A 19,900-nucleotide genomic window follows, 5' to 3' on the forward strand; every position below is an offset into this window, starting at 1 on the left:
CCCGTATAAAAGTCCAATTTGCCTGCATTTGGGAGATATTCGTGGAAGCCCTTCCCCAGCATATACCTGTCCAAGTGTCTTTTAGATGTTGTTATAGGTACCTGCTTCAATGACATCCTCTAGCACAGGGGTTCCCAAGGACCCTTTAGTTAATGGTAGGGGTCCATGGCATAAAAAGCTTGGGAACCTCTGCTCTAGCAGCTCATTCCACATGGGGACCAGGCTCTGTGTGAAGAAGTTACTCCTCAGATCCTTCTTAAATCTTTCCCCACTCAACTTAAGGTTGTGCCTTCTAGTTTTTGATTCCCTTTCCCCGGGAAAAATACGGTGTGCATCCACCCTACCTATGGCCTGTTTGATTTTATACACCACTATAATGGCAGCACTGTAGAGTCATGGTTAGCACAACGCTCTACAGCGCCAGCAACAGGGGTTCAATTCCCACCGATGCCTGTAAGGAGTTTGTACGATTTCCCAGTGGGTTTCCTCCAGGTGCTCCAGTTTTCACACACTGTCCAAAGGTGTACCAGTTGCCAGGTTAATTGGTCATTGTATGATTCCCATGATTAGGCTAGGATTAAATCAGGGGTTTGCTGAGTGGCACAGCTCCGAGGTCCAAAGGGCCTATAGCTCAGATAGATTGAGGTGGTTGGGTAGATGGATTGATGGATAGATAGACAGAAAAAAAATAAGGTCACCCCGCAGTCTCATATGCTCCAAGGAATAAAGTCCTAACCTCTCCAAACCCCGCTCTACAACTCAGGAACTAAAGTCCTGGCAGCATTCCAGTAAATCTTCTTTGCACTCTTTCCATCTTAATGTAACAGGGTGTCCAAAACTGTTTGCAATACTCCAGCCATAGCCTCAACAACATCTGGTACAACTGCAACATAACATCCCAATTCCTATACTCAATGCTCTGACTTGACAATATATGTCATTGTATTCCAATTACTGGCTTTGGTTATTATGAAGAGGGCATATTCCAACCCAAGGGAAAAAAATAGTTTGCCTTCAGGAGGAAATACCATAAATTAATGTTTCCTAGTGCTTTTGGACTTCATTCCCTTCATGGCCTGAGTGGTCTAATTCCATTCCTGTCTTTTGGTCTCCATACATGTATTACAATGGTCAGTAACCATTCCTGCACATCTAATGTACACCTACCTCAAAGCATGATTTCAAGGAATTCTTTCTAGTCTTGTCCCTTCACCTCACCTGATGATAAGAGGGATAAAGGCCAAATATGGTAGTACCATCCAAAATAAGAATACCCAATGCAGGTCTCCAAACATTTCAACAGCTATGAAGAGCACATGTGTTTGAAACTGGATCTGAATGAGACATGAGCAATCAAGTTAAGTCAAGTTTATCGCCATTTAACTATATACATTTATACTACCAAACGAGAGGAAGTTTCTCCGGAGCAGGGTGTAAAGCACAGTACTACACATAACACACACGTAACACACAATAACTTAGGAAAGTGGTGATAATATCTACAGATGAATTACATGTAAATTAACAAAATGCATAAATTAAATATTGTCTGGTACAGAACAGATTAACTGGTGACATTTCAAATGTGAAGCAGCAGAGAGTTCAGGAGCCAAGTGGTCTGAGGGAAGAAACTTTCCCATCCTGACTGTTCCTGTTTTTAGGGATTGGAGTCTCCTGCCTGATGGTAGAAAGTCAAAGAGGATGCTGGATGGATGGGTGGGATCCTTGATAATATTAAGGACCCTGTGTACACAGAGCTCCTGATAAATGTCCCTGATAGATGGTAAGGGGACCACTTTGATCCACTTAGCCATTCCTACAGTACCTTGGAGGGACTTAATATGTAAATAATACGAATGCGTTAACAAGAATGAAATGATTGGCCAAATGTCTTATCCTCCAAACAAATACAAAACAGGTATCTTTGAGATATATACTCACTCTCCCAAGGGACCATGCGACAATTTATGAATCTCAAGCATAACCTCAAACTGCTCTGCATGTGACCATTACTGCAGAGAGTGTGGACACAGCTCATTACATCACAGGAGCCAGCTTCCCCTCCATGGACTCTGTCTGTATTTCTCATTGCTTCAGTAAAGCAATCAGAATAATTAAAGACCCTACCCACTCCAGAGACTCTCTCTTCTCCCCTCTTCCATTGGGCAGAAGATAAAAAAGCCCAAAAGCATATACTACCAGGCTCAATGACAGCTTCTATATCTCTTATAGATAGCGGGGTCAAGGGATATGGGGAGAGGGTAGGAACGGGGTACTGATTGTGTATGATCAGCCATGATCACAGTGAATGGCGGTGCTGGCTAGAAAGGCCGAAGGGCCTACTCCTGCACCTACTGTCTATTGTCTATCACTGTTATCAGACTGTTGAATGAACCTCTTTTGCCTCACAATCAACCTCATTACGATCTTTCACTTTGTCATTTACCTGCATTTTGCTTTCTCAATAGCTTTTACACTTTATTCTGCAATGTTATTGTTTTACCTTATTCTAGCTCAATGCACTATGCAATGATTTGATCTGTATCAACAGCATGCAAGACACGTTTTTCATGGTATTTTGGTACATGTGTACAAGATGATAAGGGGCATTGATAGAGTGAACAGCCAGCAGATTTTACTTCCCCAGAGCAGAAAAGGCTAATATGAGAGGGCATAACTTTAAGGTTGTTGGTGGAAATTATAGGAGGGAATGTTGGAGGTTATTTTTTACACAGAGGGTGGAGAGTGTGTCGAATGTCCTGCCAGGGATAGTGGTAGAGGCATTTAATAAACTTTAGACAGCTACATGGATAGAAGATAAATATAGGCCTATGCAGGAGAAAGTTTTAGATTAATCTTGGAGTGGGTTAAGGATTGTGGACTGAAAGACTTGTACTATGCTCTACTGTTCTATGTTCTATGTTGAATTTAACAATCATAAACCAAAAATGGAAAAGGAAACAAATAATAATGTCACTTCAGACATATATAAATAGGAAGGAACAAAGAAATAACTGCCAGACAAACAAAACGGTCCAGGCATCTTGTTAAGGTGATCTCTGGGTACATCTCACCCTCCAACCAGTCTTCATGCTGAACACTAGTGAAGCAGAGGCTTTGTCTGGGTAGTGCCACCACAGCCACGGATGTAGACCCTTTGGTGGTTCAAGTATACAGAAAGGAAGAAAAAAGATGAGAAGAACAATGGTCACTGAAGGTTTGATACTAAGATACATTTAGTACATTGGTAAATTACCTCCCTGCAGCCAGAATAAAGATATTGCTAATAGGCTCTGGAAAATTCTGGGGGTGAGAATAAAGAGTCAAAGGTCATAGTCCCTATCAGTACTAATAGTTGATTGGATTGATGGCTGTCCATGGCGTCTCTCAATGACAGGAAGTTTGTGCGGAAGAGTTCTTAAAGTGGAAAAGCTGTTGCACTGGGGCAGTTCCACTCTCTCAACCTCTCTCTCTCGTCCAGTGGTACGAACACATGTCACAAACTGAGGTCTTCAGGCTGATTTGAAGGAGTTAGGAAAGTGATTAATAAATATCAGTGGTTCAGGCTTGAGTGTACAAGGCCCAATTTCCAAAACTTGGTGGGATGATGAAGTTTGAGGGCAATAGAAAGCAGCAACAAAGGGCTGCTGCAGACGATGGGATCTGGAAGGAAATGAAGGAGGAGCCATCTGGCTTCTTTATCATCTCTCAGCCTCTGTCACTAATTCCACACATTCCTTCTTCCATCTACCTCCCCCTTCACCTGGATCCACCTCTCTCTTGCTAGTTCCTGTTCCACCCCTTCCCCTCACCCTTTATACTGGATATCTCCTCTGTTTTTCAGTCCCGATGAAGGGTGTCAACCCAAAACTTAGAACAGCCCATGTTCCTGCACTGATGCTGCCTGACCCATTGAGTTCCTTGAACAGTTTGTTTGTTGTTCCAGGTTTCAGCATCTGCATTTCCTTGTGTCTCTATGAATTATTAATCCATCCATCTTGTCTGCTGAGTCGCTCTTCTACAAGAGGTTCATCAAAATTATTCTGGGGCTGAGGAACTCCACTTAAGTGGATCGTCTGGAGAAGCTGAGCTTGTCTTCCTTGCAACAGAGAATGTCAGACAGGAGTATTAAAATCACAACAGTTATACTTCAGTTGCTGGAGAGAAACTGTGTCTATGAGCAGAAGTGTCAATAAGGAGAAGACACAGAACGAGGACATGATAAACAGACCAAAAGTGTACAAAGCAAAGACTTTCTTTGGTTGGCCTGCAAGGAAGTTAAGAGTTAGCACTGAAGGCACATTCAACTGAAGTGTTGAAAAGGACACTGGAAGAGTATTTGAAAGGAATGAATTTGGAGAACTATGGGAAGAGGGTAGAAAAGTGTGACTAATTTAGTTGATTTTAAGTAAAATCAGTACTGATATGACAGGTCAAGGGTCCTCTTTCAATGCTGTAACCCTCTATGATTCCATGATTTTGTGATCAATGTCACAGAGCACTTTACAACCAACAAAATAACTCTTAACTCTCACCTACACCACTATGTTTATTGACCCACATTGTGAATAAATACTTAGCGCCATAATTTTAAAATACCAGCTCATGCTTTTAAATCTCTACGTCTCACCTCTTTTCATCTCTGTCATCTGCTCCAACAGTGTAATGCTATTACAGCTCAGGGCATTCTGGAGTTCAGAGTTCAATTCCAGTAATGTCTGTAAGAGTTTGGACGTTCTCCCCATGAACTGCAGGGGTTTCCTCCAAGTGCCCCAGTTTCCTCCTACAGTTCAAAGATGTACCAGTTGATGGGTTCACAGTTTCAGGATTGAAGGATGCCCATTTAGAACAGAGATGCTGAGAAATTACTTTAGTCAGAGGGTGGTAAATCTGTGAACTTTGTTGCTGTGAGAGGCTGTGGAGGCCAAGTCATTGGGTGCATTTAAGGCAGAGATAGATAGGTTCTTGATTAGCCAGGGCATCAAAGGGTATGGGGAGAAGGCAAGGGAGTGGGGATAACTGAAGAATTGGATCAGCCCATGATTGAATGGCGGAGCAGACTCGATGGGCTGAATGGCCGACTTCTGCTGTAATATCTGATGGTTGAATGGTCTTATAATTGGTCAATGTAAATTGTTCTGTGTTAAGTGGGTGGGTTGATGGGCAGAGTAGCTCATTAGGCTGGAAAGGCTTGTTCCATGCTGTATCTCTAAATAAATAAATCATGTAACCTCATCAGATAATTGTGCCCATCCATATCTGGGCTCTTAATAGCCAATCAATTCATTTGCTGTGTTTTGCTGACAACGGCTTCAGCTATCAAATTTTTATAGTTTTTTTAATTTTTATTTATTTATTTATTGAGATACGAAACAGAAAAAGACCCTTCCGACCGACCCTTTGAGCCACGGCACCCAGCAACCCTCAACTTAACCTTAGCCTCAGCATGGAACAATTCAGAATGACCAATTAATCTACCAACCACTGCTTCTTTGGACTGTGGGAGGAAACTCACATGGTCATGGGGAGAATGTACAAACTTCTTACAGACAGCAGCAGGAATTGAATCTGGGTCACTGGTACTGTAAAGTGCTGAGCTAGCCACTACATTACCATGCCGCCTTGTTCAAATAGGCAAACCAAGAAGTCTTGGTAGTTACAAATAGGAATTAAAGCTGGCCTTGTCAATGACTGCAAAACCCAGAACAGTGATATATATTCAGATTCAGATTTATAAATCACATCTACATGGAAAGATACAGTGAAATGCATTATTTACTGTAACAACCAACATACCTAAGGATGTGCTGGAGGCAGCCTGCAAGTGTCATCACACATTCCAGTGCCAACATGGCATGCTGACAACGTTTGGCAGAATAGCACAGAACACGACAAGCCACAAAACAATAATAAAACAAACTGCTTTCCTCCTTCCCACGCACAAACACACAGACAGTCCTCCAGGCCTCTAGTCTCCAGCGATCGGGTTTCCACTTTCGGACTACTGATCAATCTTCTAGCTTTGATTTGCTGTAATCAACAATACTGAATTGCAAAGTTTATATTTTTCTTTGGTATTTCATGATCATTAGCTGTATCTCTTTAGAGATACAGTCTGGTTTTTGGTTGTAGAAGCAGGCAATCTTTCTTGGTCAGTTCGGAAAAGACTACATGCTGCTTTTTCAATTCATCATTCAAGAATGAAACATAAAAACACTTTGTGTGCGTCACCCTCTCCTGCGATTGACCTTATTATTGGCTCTAAACCTCAACTACTAGCTGCAGATCTGAAACAGCTGAAATATTTCAGATGTTCTGAGCCTTTGTTTTGACTTTATAACTGCTGTCAAGGAGATCCACTGGTCTGAAGGAAAAACATTGGTACAACCCGAACTGTAAAATGTAAATGAGAAAAAGTATTAATTATAATAGAGACAGATGCAAATGTTGAAGATAAACATCCAGTGGCCACTTTATTATGTGCTTCTTGTATCTAATAATGTGGCCGCTAAGTGTATGTTTGTGGTTTCCTGCTGCTGTAGCCCATCCATTTCAAGACTCAACATGTTGTGCATTCAGAGATGCTCTTCTAGAAACCACTGTTGTAACTTGTGGTTATTTGACTTACTGTCACCTTGAACCAGTCTGGCCATTTTCCTCTGACCTTTTGTTATATGGTTATATCTCGGTGAGAGTAAGCATTCGACATGGACTAGAAGAGTCAAGATGGCCTGTTTCCGTGCTGTAATTGTTATATAGTTATATGGTTATCATTAACAAGGTGCTTCCACCCACAGAACTGATGCTCACTGGATTTTTTTTGTTTTTCGCACCATTCTCTCTAAACTCTAGAGACCCTATTACATGTGAAAATCCCAGGAGATCAGCAGTTTCTGAAATATTCAAACCGTCTCATCTGGCATCAGCAATAATTCCACAGTCAAAGTCATTTAGATCACATTCCTTCCCCATTCTGCTGTTTAGTCTGAACAACAACTGAACCTCTTGACCACGTCTACATGCTTTTATGCATTGAGACACTGCCGCATCATTGGCTGATTAGATATTTGCATTAATGAGCAGGCCTACTGGTGGACCTAATCAAGTGGTCACTAAGTGTAATGTTTATTGCCTTCAGGTGTCTTAAGAGGAAACCCAGAAAGTCACAGAGCGAGCATGCAAACTCCACAAAGACAGTACTAGAGGTCAGAACTGAACTCAGGTCACTGGAACTGTGAAACAACTGCTCCACAAGCCGTAGCACTCTGCTGCCCGCTATGCAGCTCTCCGTCATTATGGCAATGAAGCATTGCTTTGGTGCTTGATTTCAATTTTCTGGGGGGGCGTGTGGCGGTTAGTGCAACACCAGCGATCACCGATTGGACTTTGATTCCTGTTGCTGTCTGCAAGGATTTTGCCCGTTATCCCTATGACTCCATGGGTTTTCGCCAGGTGCTCCAGTTTCCTCCCACATTCCAAGTACGTATGTATGGGCTAGGGTTAATAGATTGTGGCCATGCTACGTTGGCACTGGAAGCCTGGTGACACTTGTGGGCTGCCACCAGCGCATTCTTAGACTCTGTTGGCCATTGATTCAAATGGTGCATTTCACTGTTAGCTTTGATACATGTGAAAAATAAAACTAATATAATCTAATTTGAACAAACAGACTTGTGGAGTTGCTAGGGACTGCAGCTGCTGGAATGTGGGGTCTAGGCCCGAGGGTCAAACCCATGATTGACGAATGCTGGGGTCCATACCCAGATATCAGAGAAGTCCGAAGTTGGAGGCCTGATGTCCACAAGTCAGAGAGTCTGGGGCCTAGGTCTGGAGGCCTGGAGGTGGCCTGCCCTAGGGTTGGAGGCCTGTCTGTGTGTGTGAGTGGGTGGGAGGGTGGGAAAGCGACTTGTTTTGCTGCTGTTGTCTTGTTTTGTTATTGTTGTTCTGCTGAACATTGCAGGCTGCTATAGCGAGGTCGTGGGCTGCCCACAGCACATTCCTGCGTGTGATGGCTGTCAACGCAAATAATTCACTTCACTCTATGTTTCGATGTACATGTGATAAATAAATCTGAATCTGAAACAAGATGCAGGAGGAACTCAGCAGGTCAGGCAGTGTCTGTGGAGGGAAATGGACAGTCTCTTTTTTGGATTAAGACCTTTCATCTGGATAGAGGGAAGATAACCTGTCTGGGTGAGAGGGTGGTCAAAAAGGAGGCAGAACCTCAGGTGTTTAGAAATCACCAAGGGGAGCCATCAGACAGGGTCTCACAAATCTCCCATTAAATAGAAGAGGAAAGCTTCTTCAGCATGAGCACATACGAAAAGATACAAAAGATTTTGCAGGTGCTGAAAATATTGAGCAACAAACACAGAATGCTGGAGGAACTAATCAAAAAGCTCCAAGAGCTTGGCCTCAATACCTCTTTGGGCAATTGGATCCCGGATTTCCTTATTTGTAGATCGCAATCAGTTCAGATTGGCAACAACATCTCCTCCACGATATCCATCAACACAGGTGCACCACACGGCTGTGTGCTTAGCCACTTGCTCTTCTCTCTGCACCCGTGACATTGTAGCTAAGTACAGCTCCAGTGCCGGATTCAAGTTTGTTGATGACACCACTGTTGTGGGCTGAATTAAAAGTGGTGATGAATCAGCATACAGGAGTGAGATTGAAAATCTGTCGAGTGGTGTCATTACAACACCATCTCACTCAATGTCAGTAGTCCAAGGAACTGATTATAGTCTGCAGGAGAGGGAAACCAGAGGTCCATGAGCCAGTCCTCATCAGAGGATCAGCAACTTTAAATTCCTGGGTGATACTATTTCAGAGGACCTGTTCTGGACCCAGCATATAAATACAATTGCAGAGAAAGCACAGGGGTGCCTCTACTTCCTTGGAAGTCTGCAGAGATTTGGCATGATGTCTAAAACTTTGACCAACTTCTATAGATGTGTATTTGGCCTGGTATGGAAACGTCAACACCTTTGAATGGAAAATCCTACAAAAGGTAGTGGATTCAGCCCAGTACATTATGAGTAAAGCACTCCCGACCATTGAGCACGTCTACATGAAACGCTGTCATAGGAAAGCAGCATCCATCATCAGAGATCCCCACCACCCAGATCATGCTCTCTTCTCACTGCGGCCATCAGGTAGAAGGTACCAGAGCCTCATGACTCACACTACCAGGTTTAAGAACATTTGCTACTCCTCAGCCTTGACTCTTGAATAGAAGGGAATAACTATACTCACTCGCCCCATCATTGAAATGTTCCCACAACCAGTGATCTCACTTTAAGGACTCTTTATTTCATTGCCTTATGTTCTTGTTTTTTATTTATATTTGCATTTACACAGTTTGTTGTTTTCTGCACTGTAGTTGATCTTTCACTGATCCTGTAAAGGTTATAATTCTATAGATTTGCTGAGCATGACCACAAGAAAATGAATCTTAGTGTTGTATATAGTGACATATGCAGTATGTACTTTGCTAATAAAACTTACTTTGTACTTTGAACTCAGCAAATCAGGCAGCATCTTAGAGGGAAATAAGTAGCCAATGTTTCAGGCCGAGATCCTTCATCAGGATCTTGAAGAGACTTAGCAGAGGAATAGAAAAATGGGGACACAGAGACCAAGAATGCTGGAATCCAGAGCAGCACACGCTGGGGGAACTCAGCAGGGCAGGTAGCATCTGTGGATGGAAATGGACAGCGAACCCTTCATCTGGACTGAAACACAGAGGGGAGACGGTCAATCAGAGTGAGAATATGGTCAAGGAGCTGAGAATTGATTCTGATGCAATCAGCTGACCAGCAGCATTCTACCTCCCACTGAAACCGTGTTCTTGTGTGCCGAGAAGCTTCATTTCTTCCCTCCAACATTAATCTACCAGCCTCGAGTGCATCACACCCACACAAACTGCGGAGGACCCAGGAACACATCAAAGGTGAAGGATAAAAATGTTTCAGTGTCGATTTTAAAATGCAAGCAGAGACACTGCTTTACTGAATCAAATATTTCTTCTCACGTAAAGTGCATGCAGGGCAATGGTCCGCATGTTGATGTTATGAGAATTTCAACATACATCTATACTTTATTTCAAGTGGTAAATTATCTCTGCTGAGGAATTTCAGTAAAGATAAAGAGAGACGGGCAGTTTGTAAAAAAAAAAACAAGATTTGTGCAACGCATCAAGATTGAAATACTTCTTTGAAATTTATGATAAATTTGATGATTCAATCTCTCAGGAAATTCAAAACCTTGTTATTGAAAAGTGTGAAGCATTCAGCACAGCTCGAGCGTGAAGAAAATCTTAAGATGGCAGTGTCCACATGCAGTGAGGATCAGACACCTCCTCAGCTTGGCAAACCAGACACACTTATGGAATGATTAACAACAAATCCCCTTGACTTCGTATCTGGAACAGGGTGAATGTGAGGAGTAGAATCAGGCAAAAATAAATGAAAGTGAGCCAAAGAAGGAGACATTTGGAACAGTGAGGCTTTCAAAGAAATGGTTAAAATGCTAGAAGATAATCATATACCATCTGACCATACACTAGCACAGGGGTGGTGGGGAGGCAGTATATTTGAGGTTCTCATCACTACCATACTCTTACTTACTGCCTGTTATGCCTCTGGCATTTAAGGCAGCAATGAAGGTCATTCATCTCTGTCTGTAGAGAAGGATTCTTCATTGCTGTTTTGGTAACAATTGCTTTTTGAACCAATCAGGGTTGTTAGCCCTGAACTGAACTCTTGAACTGAGGGAACCTGTGGACTGCTCTTAGTCTGGCCTCTACCCTTTGACCTGTTTGGCATGGGTGACCCTACCAAGAGCCAAAACACAAGGCCCTCCCTCCGGCCACCATAGCTTTCTGGGTCATTGAGGCACGCAAGCCTCCAAACCTTATGACAAGGTTGTATTCATCTTGGAGGACTGCCACACCCTGCATGATCATTTACTGTAACGTAGGTAGGTTAGAAACACACATGCATGCACCCATGCATGAACACATCAGACCTAGGATCAGAGGCACTCATCTTGGATGGCCTATGAAATTGGTTCAATGCCTGGAAGGGAAATCTGTTGACTCAGCTCTACCCTGAGAAGGATCTTCCCTGATATGCATCAGTCAATGACCTCACTCACAAGAAATACTCAGGCTCACAGATACAAGCCAATATACTGAATATGATGTAATAATCCTATTCAAATTTTTTTTTGGATTTGAGTCTTGCAGTTCAGATTCTGAGATCTCTCAAAGCTGGAGCACTGGTTGATAGGGTGAGTAAGAAGGCATACGGTGTGTTGGTGGGGATTGAGTTCAAGAGCAGTGAGGTAATGTTGCATCTCTATAAAAGCTCATCATCGGATATGTTGTACTCAGTTCTGGCCACCTCATTATAGGAAGGATGTGGAAGATTTAGAGAGGGTGCAGAGGGGATTTACCAAGATGCTGTCTTGGATTAGAAAGCATGTCTTATGAGGATAGGATGAGTGAACTATGGCTTTTCTCTTTGGAGTGAAGGAGGGTGGGAGATGACTTGACGGAGGTGTACAATATGATAAGATTCATAGTTCTAGTGAACAGCTGGTACCTTTATGCCAGGCTGGAAATGGCTAATATCAGGGGCTTAACTTTAAGGTCTTGGGAGGAAAATATAGGAGGGATATCAGAGGTAGTTTTTCACACAGAGAGTGATCAGTGGGTGGAATACCCTGCTAGGGGTGGTGGTAGAGGCAGATACGTTAGGAGCATTTAAGAGACTCTTAGATAACATAACATAAGAATGTACGAAATAGGAGCAGGAGTAGGCCATGTGGTCCATCGAGCCTGCTCCGCCATTCAATAAGATCATGGCTAATCTGGCCATGGACTCATCTCCACCTACCTGCCCTTTCCCCATAACCCTTAATTCCCCTACTATGCAAAAATCTATCCAACTTTGTCTTAAATATATTTACTAAGGTAGCCTCCACTGCTTCATTGGACAGAGAATTCCAGAGATTCACCACTCTCTGGGAAAAGCAGTTCTCCTCACCTCCGTCCTAAATTTACTCCCACCAAATCTTGAGGCCGTGTCTAAGCAGATGCGTGAAGGAAAAATGGAAGGCTATGTAGGAAGGAAGGATTAGATTGACCTTGGAGTAGGTTAAAGTTTCAGCTCAAAATTGTGGGACAAGGGCCTGTATGTTCTATGTCCTACAACTCATCACAGACATATCACTCCTGCACTGGGAATAATCAGTGGCTCCACAGTAACACCATTGCAACTATTTCCCTCTAATATTCTGCAACTGACTAGTGGAATGTCATTGCACTTCAGGTACTGGAAGATTACGTCTGACCCATAGCTACCAAATTACCAGGTTGTCTAACGTGCAACAGTATTTTGCTGAAAGAACTCAGCAGGTTGAGCAGCATCTGCAGGAGGAAAGGAATTGTCAACACTTCAGGTCCTGCAGGGTTTCAACCCAAAACACTGACAGCTCCTTTCCTTTCACAGAAGCTGCTGGACATGCTGCGTTCTTCCAGCAGATTGTTGTTGAAGATTCCTTGTGTCTCTATCAAATGTGCACCACTGAACTGGCTGTGTTCCTCAATGTTCTTCTGGGATCATGCAGAGATAATTCTGTTAGTCAATAAAGATAATCTGATTCTTGCTAATTGAGAAATAGATGCTTGCCAGGACGCCAAGGAGAACATTTCCTCAAAGTGATGATATCCTTTACATCCTGGTGAAAATACAGATAGTATACCAGTTAAAACCATAAGACATAGGAATACAATTAGGCCATTTGGCCCATCAGGTCTGCTCTGCATTCCATCATGGCTGCTTTATTATCCCTCTCAACCTCATTCTCCTGCCTTCTCCCCATAACCTTTGACACCCTGACTAACCAAGAACCTACCAACCTCTGCTTTGAATATACCCAATGATTAGGCCTCCACCAATGTTCGCTTTAATTTGTGCAAAAATCTTGTGCTGTGCAATTATTTTCCCAGACACGACAACACGTGTGCACTGAATTTTATATATAGAGGTATTCATTTTAACAGCTAGCAAAACACAGTCAATAAGAACTTTGATCTCCTCTGGGTTTGATTGTTTTCACCCTCATTCATCTGCACTCTCACAAAATGTATACAGTCAGGCCTATAGAGGGTTTTTCTCACCGGATTTTCTCACTTTTGCACACCACCCATATGTGATTTGCTTGACAAATGACACTTTAAGAAGTCAGGTTTCTAAATATCACTCCGCTTCTTCCCACTGCAAATTCTCCAGCAACTTTTGCGTCATGTCAATACACGCAGGTAGGACTGTGTTATACATAAATATTTCTCATAGCTGCAAATTCCTGACCTCATGAGCTTTCAATGTAGCTATTTCTACTGTTTCATTAAGCCATTCCACTTTAAAATGAACTAGCAGTTCTCTTGTGCTTCACGCCCTTTGTTTCTTTGGAGTTTGACATAGTGAATCAATAATTTCTTCAATGAAAACAGTATAAATAAGCCATTTCCAAAATCTGCAGACATATCATTGCAAACTCCACGTTGTCAACACAATGCGCATCAGAAACCAGAAAAGGAAACATGATTGTGTACGATTCTGAAATATGCTTAACATGCCAAAGAGGTCGAGGGTGACAACCTTTTTGTACGCAGTTTAAATTCCTTTGTGCTCCAGTTGTAAAAGATGTGTGCACGCGCATAGGTACACACCTTAAAGGGAGCATTGGTCTCCACAGCTATCTGTGGCAATGAATTCCACAGATTTGCCACCCTCTGGCTAAAGAAACTCCTCATCTTTGTTCTGAAGGGATGTCCTTCAATTCTGAGGCTGCGTCCTCTGGTCCTAGATTCACCCACTATATGAAACATCCACTCCAAGTCCACTCTGTCTAGGTCTTTTCAGGCACTCCTCTTCAGAACCGACTGACTTCCAAATTTTTTGCTCAGGGACTGGAGTGGGACCAAAACCAACAATTTTCCAACAGTGTTATAACCAATCTTAATCACCATGACTGCTGGGCGATATAAACTCACATAATAACCAGAAATTTGAAAGCTTATATTGGTAACACTGACCACTAAATCACAGGACTGTCTTAAAATCCAACAGGTTCACAAGTGTCCTCCAGGGCTTTCGGAAAGGCCATCTTCCATTGTTTAACCTGTGTAGCACCTCAGAAGAACTTGACAACTGCTGTTTCTAATAAGGTAACTTATGAAAAAACAGTATGCCTTTGGAATTATGGTATATTTAAAGTGGAGACTGATAGGTTCTTGATTAGTAAAGGCTACGGGGAGGAGACCAGAGAGTGGGAATGAGAGGGAAATATACCAGCCGTGATTGAATCGTGGAACAGAGTCGATTGGCTGAATAGCCTAATTCTGCTCCTATGTCTTACTGCAGACCATATCAGGGAACAGCTAGTAATAGATGTGGGCTATCAACACAGAGGCAGTGAATGCAACTCCATCTATGATTTTTCTTCAATTATTCTCCCATGCTTGTTATCGCTGACAACGATTGGGCTTAACACCCATGTTTAATGCCCTTTTGAAGGTAATACTGAGCTAGCTTCTTGGATGTCAGCAGCTAGTGTGGAGGTCTGACTCAACTCAGCTTCTTGCTGGTCTATTTCAGACCGGGACAGACCAGTTAAGATCTGTGCCCTCTGAAATCCTGCCTAGGTTGGGCCAGGTTAGGATAGCAGAGTTCCTTCCCTGAAGGGCATCAGTGAAACAAAAGGGTTTCCTGGTAGTTCAATAGTATTGTGGCCACCAATAATCAACTCAAAATTTAAAGTAGTTTTATTATCAGGTACATCAAAGTTCAAAGTAAAATTTATTATCAGAGTACATACACGTCACCACATACAACCCTGAGGTTCTTTTTCCTGCAGGCATACTTAGCAAATCTATGGAACAGTAACTGTAAACAGGATCAATGGACAACAAATTGTGCAAGTGCAAATATAAATAAATAGCAACAAATAACAAGAGCATGAAGTAACAAGATAAAGAGTCCTTAAAACAAGACCATCAGTTGTCAGAACACCAGAAATAGAATGAATGTAGTTATCTCCTATTGTTCAAGAGCCTGGTGGTTGAGGGGTAGTAACTGTTCTTGAACCTGGTGGTGTGAGTCCTGAGGCCCTTGTACCTTCTACCTGATGGCAGCAGCCAGAAAAGAGCATGGCCTGGGTGGTGAGGATCTTTGATTATGGATGCTGCTTTTCTACAGTAATGTTTGATGTAGGTGTGCTCACTGGTTGGGAAGGTTTTACCTGTGATGTACTGGCTGAATCCATGATCTTTTGTAGGATTTTCTTCTCAAAGGCATTGGTGTTCCCATACCAGGCTGTAATGCAGCCAGTCAGCACCTTTTCCACCACACATCTATAGAGGCTTGCCAAGGTTTTTGATGACATGCCGAATTTCCACAGACTCTTGAGGAAGTAGAGGCACTGTCATGCTTTCTTTGCGATTATATTTATAAGATGGGTCTTCGAGATAATGACACCCAGGAATATAAAGTTATTGACCCTCTCCACCTCTGATACTTCCATTAGCACTGGCTCATGGACCTCTAGTTTCACTCTCCTAAAGTCTACAATCAGTTCATCGGTCTTATTAACATTATGTAAGAGGTTATTATTACTACACCACTCAGCCAAATTTTCAAAATCCCTCCTGTATGCTGATTCATCCCCACCTTTGATACAGCCCACAACAGTGGTGTCATCAGGAAACTTGTATATGGTTTTGGAGATGTACTTAACCACACAGTCATAGGTGTAAAGCGAGTAGAGCAGAGGGCTAAGTACACATCCCTGTGGTGCTACTGTGCTGATAGTGATTGTGGAGGAGAGTTTTTGCCAATCTGAACTGACTGTGGTCTGCAAGCGAGGAAATCCAGCATCCAATTGAACAAAGGGGTATTGACGCCCAGGTTTTGGAGTTTACTGATTAGATTTGAGGAGATGATGGTATTAAATGCTGAACTGCAATTGATAAAGAGCATCCTGATGTATGCACCTTTGCTGTCCAGGTGTTTTAGGGTTGTGTGAAGAGCTAGTGAGATGCCATCTGTTGCTTCAGTAGACAAATTGGAGCTGATCCAAGTCGCCACTCAGACAGGAGCTGATATGCTTCAACACCAGCCTCTCTAAACACTTCATCACTGTGGATGCTCTTCTTGGGCACCAGTATGATTGAAGCCTGTTTGAAGCAGGTGGGCACCATACACTGCTAGAGTGAGAGGTTGAAGGTATCTGTGAACACACCAGCTAGTTAGTCAGCACATGTCTTCAATACTTGGTCAGGTACTCTGTCCAGACCAGATGCTTTTCCTGGACTCACTCTCTTGAAGGTAGCCTGCACGTCATCTTCAGATACTGAAATTCATGCAGTATATGTCACCATATACTACCCTAAGATTCATTTTCCTGTGGGCATACTCAATAAACCCATACTAGAATAATGACCATAACAGAATCAATGAAAAACTCCACTAACTTGGGTGTTCAGCCAGTGTGAAAAAGACATCAAACTGTGCGAGTACAAAAATAAAGAAATAATAATAATAAATTAAAAAACAATAAATATTGAGAATGTGAGATGAAGCGTTTTTGAAAGTTTTGGGAATAGTTTAATGATGGCACAAGTGAAGTTGAGTGAAGTCATCCCCTTTGGTTCAAACGCTTGATGGATGAGGAGAAATAACTGCACTCTATCCTGGTTCTGAGGCTCTTATTTAAAAAGAAAATTTAGAAAGAAAATTTCTGCCATTTTCTTCCTGAATGGCAGCAGTGAGGAGAGAGCATGTCCTGGGTGCTGACGGTCCCTGATGATGGATACTGCTTTTTTTCAGCAGCATTTCATGTAGATGTGCTCAATGGTGGGGAGGGCTTTAACTGTGATAGACTGTGTCGTATCCACTACTTTTTGTAGGATTTTCTGTTCAAAGGCATTGGTGTTCCCATAGCAGTCAATATACTCTTCAGTACAAATCTGTAGAAGTTTGTCAAAGTTTTAGATGTCATGTTGAATCTTCGCAAACTCCTAAGGAAGTAAAGGAGCTGTCATGCTTTCTTCATAGCTGCATTTACGTGCTGGGCCCATTTCAAGTCCTCCAAAATAATAACACCAAGGACTTTGAAGTTGCTGACCCTCTCCAACTCTGATCCCCTGATGAGAACTGGCTCATGGACCTCTGGTTTCCTTCTCCTGAAATCAATAATCAGCTCCTTGGTCTTACAGACATTGAGGAAGAGGTTGTTGTTATGGCACCACTCAGCCAGATTTTTAATCTCTCTCCTATATGCTGAATCATCACCACCTTTGATTCAGCCTACGACAGTGGTGTTGTCAGCAAACTTGGATATGCTATTGCTTAGCCACACAGTCATAAGTGTAAATCATAATAAATACAAAGAAACACAATAGAATCAATGAAAGACAGCACATGACTAAGATGGACAAACAATGTACAAATGACGATAAACAGTGCAAATACAAAGAAACACCAAAATAATAATAATAAATAAATTAGCAATAAATATCGAGAATATGAGTTGAAGAGTCCTTGAAAGTGAGTTCATTCTGCCGACAGGACATTAACTGTCTCAACTTCACCACACCTTGTCGCCAACTCATTCTGCCTTCAGAATTATTTAATTAACTGAATTAAAATTCCTGGCTATTATTGTGAAACTTGGTCTCACATCTTCAGATCTTTGGAACAGACTCTAAAAATTCCCACTCAAGTGGTTTAACTACATGGTCAATACTTCGGATAATTCTTCCAATTTCTGGGCTAATGCGAGACAATTCACAATATCCCACCTCACCCCCCTCTCCTTATACCATCTCACCCCATGTAACTCCAGCCCTAAGCAATGTCATTGGCTTCAAATTCAAAGTTCAAAGTAAATTTATTATCAAAGTATGTATTATATATATCATATATTACTACCCTGAGATTCAGTTTATCGAAGGCCTTCACAGAAAAATAAAGAAATACAATAGAATCAATGAAAAACCATATATAAACAAAGGCTGACAAACAACCAAAGAGCAAAAGAAGATGGTACAAATAAATAGACAAACAAATAAATAAATAGATAGATAGATAAATAACTAATTACTCACATAAATAAATAGATAAATTGATAAACAAATAGATGGACAGATGGATACATAGATAGATAGATAGATAGCTATACAGACTGACAGATAAATAAATAAATGATACTGACAACATGAGTTATAGAGTCCTTGAAAGTAAGTCCATAGATTGTGGAACCATTTCAGGGTTGAGGTGAGTAAAGTTATCTCACTGGTTCAGGAGCCTGTTGGCTGCAGGGTAAAAACTGTTCCTGAACCTGGTGGTGTGGGACCTCAGGCTCCTGCACCTGCTGCCTGATGGTATTAGTGAGAAGAGGGCATGGTCTCTGCATGGTGTGGGGTTTTGATGATGCTTTTGAATACTATGACAGAAAAACATGACTGGGCATTGAATTGTACATCTCAGCACAACTGATTAGAAAACTAGCAACTGTGAATATTTTTTAGCCCTTATTTCCACTAAGTAATGATGTCTGGAATAATTTCTCTAACCCCTACCCCTTCTTCTCTCTTTTTCCATTCCCCATTCTGTCTCCCCCCCCCCCCCCCCTTACCCCTTCCTTCTTCTCGGCTCCCTCTTGAGTCCCTCCTCCAGGTCCACACTCGTCTCCTATCAGAATTCTTCTTCTTCACCCCTTTACCTTTTCCACCTTATCTTCTCACTTCATTCACCCTCTCCCATCTGACTACTTCCCCTCATCTGGCTTCACCTATCACTCTCCAGCTTGTACTCCTTCCCCTCCTCCATCTTCTTATTCTGGCTTCTTCCTCCTTCCTTTCCAGTCCTTGGCCCAAGATGTCGACTCTATTCCTTTCTATAGATGCTGTCTGAACTGCTGAGTTCCTCCAGCATTTTGTGTGTGTTGCTTTGGATTACCAGCATCTGCACAATCTCTTGTGTTTAGAAATAACATCAAGTTCTATGAGTTTGACAGCCAGCCAGACACCTGGTTTAAATTTTTTCTTTTCAGTGTTGAACATTTCTAGGCACAAGTGTTATAATTAAAGCAATCAAGGTGTGTCAGCAGGTAAAGTGCTCCTCTGCACAGGTCTAAGAAATGCAAAATCACCAGGAAAAAACACAAAGATTTATCCATTGACAGTTTAATGCCTGTGCATCTGGGATCTTTGAAAATAAAAATCTGCCACTCGCCCTTTGCTGGGTTTCAACTCTCTCCAGCTCTCACACACTTGCGGGGTCACGTGAGAGCTGGGGAGAGGCAGAGGAAAAGGGAACCAGAAAGAGTTCTCCGGGAATCTGGGCTAGCAACAGGACACAGTGTGATGCAGGAACCTGTAGATCAGTGCCACTGCATGACAGGATGCCTGACGCTCAGCAGGTGCCTGCTGCACTCTGTGCATGACAGTCATTAGCTTTGTGCCTGATGTTCAACCTGCTAGTTCCCATGGCAGCCATCATGTGACAGCTCGGAGCTGTCTGCCCCCTGCCCCATGGGGGATAAAGGTATGGTTCTCACTGTGTGCCGATCGCTAGAGTGCACAATAGGGAATTACACTCGCCATCAACCAAACATTTCAATATTAATTGAAAACACATTATTAGTGCAAGTCATCTGCCTCATATTAGAGCCAATGAAAACAGTAAACTTCACCGCAAGGCAAACGATAGCTTTATGCTACTCTGAACAGAAATAGAAATATTATTTATACAAGGGCTGCCCCAGATAAATCCCATTATGAACAATCAATCCAGAAAAATGTAGGATCATCTCTTAGAATTAATTG

The sequence above is a fragment of the Hemitrygon akajei genome, chromosome 30 (genome assembly GCF_048418815.1).
Source record: "Hemitrygon akajei chromosome 30, sHemAka1.3, whole genome shotgun sequence".
Taxonomy (NCBI): Eukaryota; Metazoa; Chordata; class Chondrichthyes; order Myliobatiformes; family Dasyatidae; genus Hemitrygon; species Hemitrygon akajei.